General features: G+C 35.0%; 1 pseudogene; it reads left to right on the top strand.

Moving 5' to 3' along the window:
• The first annotated feature begins 2,168 nt into the window (after positions 1 to 2,168).
• Positions 2,169 to 5,245, top strand: LOC143590781 (G-type lectin S-receptor-like serine/threonine-protein kinase LECRK3; annotated as a pseudogene).
• Positions 5,246 to 6,500: the final 1,255 nt, after the last annotated feature.

The following is a 6,500-nucleotide window of genomic DNA, read 5'->3' as shown; positions in this document are numbered from 1 at the left end:
TAGGCATCAGCATAGGAAAGGACTGTGGACCTTATACGTGCTGTATTTGTGTTGTGGTAGCATATGGGAGGACTGCGGGCCTCGTACGTGCTATGAATTAGGTTGCAACATAGGGAAGGACTGTGGACCTTGTACGCGTTGTGGATGTAGGATGGTATAGGGAAGGACTGCGGACCTTGCACGTACCCTAAATGGTGAACATAGGTAAGGACTGCGGACCTTTTACGTGTTCACGACCTTGAGTACAGGTATAGACGGCGGACTAAGAACGTACTCTCGGTAGACTGAGGTTAGTGATTGTAGATATCTATGTATGTATGGTAGTAAGTATGTATGTAGAACAGAAGGGTAACTAGTTAAGTATGGATATGTATCTTCGGATATGTATGTATGTGTATGTATTGTATGGCGTCCGATTAACTAGAACTCACTCAGCGTAGCTGACTTTTAGTATGCACGCAGGTGAGTAGAATGAGACAGCTAGCTTGAGCGGGCACATGGTGGGCGAATAGGAAACTGGCATCTGAAGACTCAAGATGTTTTAATGTAATTGACGTTTATTTTGAAAGACAAGAATGTTTAATTAAGGCAAGTTTTGGATTGCTGTAACGTTTCATGAAAGTTTTTATATTCCGCGAAAGTTTTAATGAACTCTGATTTGTAAGAACTGTGTTTATGAGTAAATCCGACGCTAAAGTAAGGCTACCGGGTTCGGGGCCTTACACGACCCCGTTTTTCAACCCACTTGACTGCCCAACTCCTCTTTGACGGGCAAGACAAAATCATACTCTTACATTACATTTTCAAAAATAAAATAGTTAAGTGGCAAAAACAGATTTATAGCTAGCTTAATAATTATATTTCACTGTTAACATAATAATTACTGTAGTGTTTGTTAATATATGTGTGCATATATATTAGTATATGTTAACACGAAACGACCTGTTTAGGAACCTGTTTAAAGACACAATATATAATACATTTATCTTGAAATAATAATTACCAAAAATTTATAAAAGTCTTAATAAATAAGTAAATACATTATACATAGCGTTAATAAAATAATCCTTAACATATTTGAAACAAAAATCCATACAATTTTTCATTAATACATAACATACTTTAATAAAATATAAAGAAATTTAAAGTAAAAATATAAGCAACTTATTAATTGATTACTAGGAGTTGGTTACTAGGTGTTTAACTTTTTATGACACAAATTTAAACATGTTTTATATATGTCGAGAATTAAGACACGAAACTTGTTCATGTCATGTCGTGTCTTGATAACAGGTCCGTGTCGATGCGGCGAGTCTACCCATTTTCACTTTTCACCCAAAAATATTAACCTTTGACGGCATCGGCCATTTGTTCCATTCTATGACAGATACTGGCTGAGGGTGTGAATTTTTGCACACACCTCACGACATGACCTAGAAAAGAATTGGTCATCCCATGGCCATGGCAAACCCATCACGGTTGGGGCCCTGGGGGTGTGTACTTTTGACTTCCAATTGCTAAAATGAATAATCTCACCACCTTCCAAAACACGGCAAAGAATAAATAACAATTAACAACGAAGAGAATAAAGACTTGACTTCCATTTGCATCCTATTTCTTATATATGTTTAATTAGACTGGTCAATATGTGTAGAGAATAACTCATATATATATTTTTTAAGTTACTGACGTTGCTTTCTAACAAGATTTATAATATATATATTAGTTACAATTAGAAACCTAATGATTAGTGATTTACACGCCCGTAAAACATAAATAAAAAATTTATAATCAACATAAGGTTTTGATATGAATTACTTTTGGGCATGCTAAATTTTGATACTATTTTCATATTATAATTTTACTAACTACATTTTCATATTATAATTACTTTTGGACTCGTTACATTTTGATATAACTTTTACTCTAAACACACTCCGGAAAATTAAAATACACATATAAATATTTTAACAACATAATATATTTTTTTACTCATTTTGAAAATACCATCACGAGATGCTTATTTTTACATAGGATTCATCATAAATTTATTCAAAACTGAGTCGTCTCAATGCGCAAGAATTAGTGAATACAAGTTCTACTACACATTTCAAATGCAATGTATTAGTTTCTCTAAAACTCATTTGTTCATAAAATGATTATTTCCATCAATAAACTTTGATAGTGGGTTTATCATTTCAAACTTATAAATACCTTAAACATATTAATCAAATTTCAAACTTTTTGCAAAACTGAAAAGTCTCCCCACCTACTAACACGGTAATGAATGAAGTTAATTATAAAGTTGAATAAAAGAGATTAAGACTTTGACTTCCATTTGCTTCCTTTTTGTTATATAAAAAAAAAAGATGAACAAAGAATTGTGTCATAACTTATTACAACAAACTCATCCTTTCACATAACATTTACATGGCAAGCTTAATTGTCTTTTTGTTCACAATTAGCCTTGCCTTCAATATAGCAAAATCCCAATCCAATATCACCCGAGGTTCTTCTTTGACGCCTACCGGTGCAAACACCTCTTGGTTCTCACCATCCCGATTATTCGCCTTCGGTTTCTACCCACAAACGGGTGGCTACGCGGTTGGTATATACATTGCCGGCGTTCCAGAAAAGACCGTAGTCTGGACCGCTAGTCGTGAGACCCTTCCATTCTCAAATAATGCTACTTTGAGGTTCACATCTGATGGAAGGCTCACCATGGAACAAACACAAGGTCAAGAAACTAATCTATTTGATACTAGTGGTGCTTCTTTTGCTTCCATGCAAAACTCTGGAAACTTTGTGCTTTATGATTCGACCGGGACGGTGCTTTGGCAAAGCTTTGCCAACCCTACTGATACCCTTTTGGCCGGGCAGCGTCTCCTGCCCGGCCAAACGTTGTATTCCAGTGTCTCGAAGACCGACCACTCAATTGGAGTGTTCCAGCTGAGTATGCAAACAGATGGAAACCTTGTGTTGTACCCGAATAGCGGGACTGATGATTACGCTTACTGGGCTACCGGCACGTATGAAGCCGGACCAAACGTGACACTGAATCTTGCTTCCGATGGTTTCCTGTACTTGTTACAAAATTCGACGTTTTTTTATCTATAATCTAACTCAAAGAGGATATCCTACAAAAGATGCATTGTATGTTATGAAATTTGATGTGGATGGAATCTTTAGATTGTATTATCATAATCTTACTAGTGCGGACAAGAATGGATCTGTCATATGGGCAGCGTCGTCTAACAAGTGTACAGGGGTGGGTCTTTGTGGCTTAAATGGGTATTGTTTGAGCACCAACGATGACACAAGATGTCAATGTTTACCGGGGTTTAAAGTTGTTAATTCAGATGATTGGAGTTTGGGTTGCAGGAGAACATACATCGTAGAAAGTTGCAACATTCAGGATGCAGGAACGACAATCCAGATGGCAATTTTGAGTAATTCTCGTTGGGAAGATGCCACGTATCTCATCCCAAAAGCACAAACCCAAGAAGAGTGTGCATCTGCTTGCTTAAACGACTGCAATTGCGAAGCGGCACTATTCACGGAACAAAAATGCAAATTGCAGAGACTTCCGTTAAGATATGTGCAAGTAGCTGCTAGTGAGTCAAATGTTGGGCTGATTAAAGTATACTCATCTACTCTTAAGAGTTCTCTTGGTGATTGTAGTTATCCTTTGGCTTGTGGGAGAAATGGTGTTTGCTCACTTAATCAACAGTGTAGCTGCCCGATATCAAGCTCTCCTAGGAGAGACTATTTCAGAGCAGTGAACGATCGGCAGGCAAACCTGGGTTGCTCTGAAATTACTCCTCTTACATGTAATGCCATCCAAGATCAAACTTTTGTTACACTTGAGAATGTTACGTACTTCAACTTTACTGCAAACATGAAGAATGTGGACATAGATACTTGCAAACAAGCATGTGTCCACAATTGCTCATGCAAGGCGGCTATATTTCAGTATGGTTCAAATTCTTCAAGTGGGGATTGTTATTTACCCTCTGAGTTGTTCACAATGATGAAAGTTGATCCACATGTAATTCATCACAATGCCTCAACTTTCATAAAAGTGCAGAATCAAAGACCACCACCTTCCCCTTCTAAGTCTCGATCGAATTTAAGAGTTGTATTAACTTCCATTGTTGGAAGTGTTTTGATTTTGCTTGGGGTTATATGTTTTCGTATTTACGTAATCCGTAAGAGAAAATTTGACCCTCAAATAGAGGAAGAGTCGATATGCGAGGTATCGGGAATGGCAAATCGATTTACATATGAAGAGTTGAAAACTGCCACCAACAATTTCAATAAAAAGCTTGGTGAAGGGGGTTTTGGAGTAGTTTATGAAGGGACTCTTGAAAACGGCTCAAAGATTGCAGTAAAATGTCTTGAAGGTCATGAGAATGTTAACAAATCATTCCTAGCTGAGGTTCAATCCATTGGGAGTATCCACCACGTGAATCTGGTTACCCTTAGAGGATATTGTGCATGGAAATCACAACGTTTTCTCGTGTACGAGTTCATGAGTAATGGATCATTAGATAGATGGACCTACAATGGAAACAAAGAGCACAAACTGGATTGGATGTGCAGAAATAATATCATTCTAGATGTTGCAAAGGGTCTAGCATATCTTCATGAAGATTGTACACGAAAAATCATCCACCTAGACATTAAACCTCAAAACATACTACTAGACAGTAATTTCAACGCCAAAGTATCTGATTTCGGATTATCAAAGCTCATCGATAGAAATCAAAGCCAAGTGATTACTACAATGAAAGGAACCCCAGGATATCTGGCTCCAAAATGGTTGAGCTCAGTTATTACTGAAAAAGTGGATGTATACAGCTTCGGGATTGTTCTCTTGGAGATGTTGTGTGGGAGGAAGAATTTTGACAATTCTCTGCCTGAAGAAAGCTGGCACTTACTTGGTATCTTTCAAAAATGTTGCGAACAAGGTATGTTAATAGATATGGTTGACAAGTACAGTGAAGATATGCAGACACACAGTTCTGAAGTTGTGGAGATGATGAAAGTGGCTTCGTGGTGTTTACAATATGATTATACTAAAAGGCCTTCAATGTCGATGGTGGTTAAGGTGTTAGAAGGAGTAGTGAAAGTAGAAGCTAGCTTGGATTACAACTTCACAAATCCGAGAACGCAAAACACTTCAGTTGAACATGTCAAAAATATGACACCATTGTCAGCTTTTGTTTTGTCTGGTCCTAGATGAGGTTCTTGTGAATGACATTTATGCACATTCTTAGTATTCCATGATTTTTACGCTATCTTCTTTTCTAAACTTTTGCAAGAAAAAAAAGCAGTTGACAGTCTAATAGTATATTTGAAATAATATAAAACTTTATATACTAAAGGTTATAAATGAAACACCAAATATAAGTAAATTAATTATAATCTACCTATACTAATAAAAGAAAATAATTCTGAACACATGACATTCTAGGTTAATTATCACTGTCAAATTCCCGTCAAAATCACTTTTGTTCTATTGATGGAAAAGAAAAAAATATTGGTTTTAAATATAGTATTATTTATTAATTCAGCAACATTAATTGGTCAATCTCCATAGATTTGAATTATTAATGCCATATATTATATTCTAAACATACTTAATGTTAAAAAAATATTAATATAATAATTACGTGTCATATATATTTTTTCTTTAAAGTTGAAATGTACATATATAAAAGAGTTTATGTTTAAAAAGAACATTAACATTCAATTATTTGAGACATCTTCATATTGAAGAAAACTATAATAATTTTTTTTTTAATTTTTTTACAGATATTCAGTCTTAAAAATCATAGACGAATTTTCCATTTTTATATATATTATAAGACTATTGTGATAGTTGAATAACAGTGTGTTTATAAGGACAACATGAAAGCGGTTTAAAAAGGAAAATATGGTTTTTGTCTATGGCCGGGTATCGAATGTATAGCATTTTTGTGAAAGACTCTAACTACATCTTTCACATCGAAATGACTCATTGTTCTAAATGTTGTTTCCAGTGGCATTGTTTTATTATATACCGATGGTAGAACAACTTATTCACAATTTAAAATTAAAATATATATGATTATATAAAACGACTATATTTGTAATACATATTTTTACATAATATAAAGATACTTAATTATCTTTTTTTATTTGTATTAAATTATTTATTGTAATTCATACATTAATTTATCCCGTGTAACACACGGGTTTCTAAAGCTAGTAATATAATATTAAAAAAAAAACAATTGGCTAAACACGTCTTTAACCATGTGTTTGGATGTTAACACGTCGTTGACCACGTGTTTGGAGGCTTAACACATCTTTGACTATGTGTTTGGAAGTCTAACACATGGTCAAAGATGTGTTTGAATGGAACATTTTTGGAATCCTAAAGTTTGAGAGATAAAAATGGAATATCTTTCCAAAGTAGGTCTGTAGGTTCCCGGATGGATCTCCCAACAATGTTT

This window comes from Bidens hawaiensis, unplaced genomic scaffold, assembly GCF_021521415.1.
Source record: "Bidens hawaiensis isolate Kalapana, Puna unplaced genomic scaffold, B.hawaiensis_p1.1 tig00038991_1, whole genome shotgun sequence".
NCBI classification, from domain to species: domain Eukaryota; kingdom Viridiplantae; phylum Streptophyta; class Magnoliopsida; order Asterales; family Asteraceae; genus Bidens; species Bidens hawaiensis.
The sequence above is the reverse complement of the archived record's forward strand: the minus strand, read 5'-3'. Positions and strand labels throughout refer to the sequence as shown.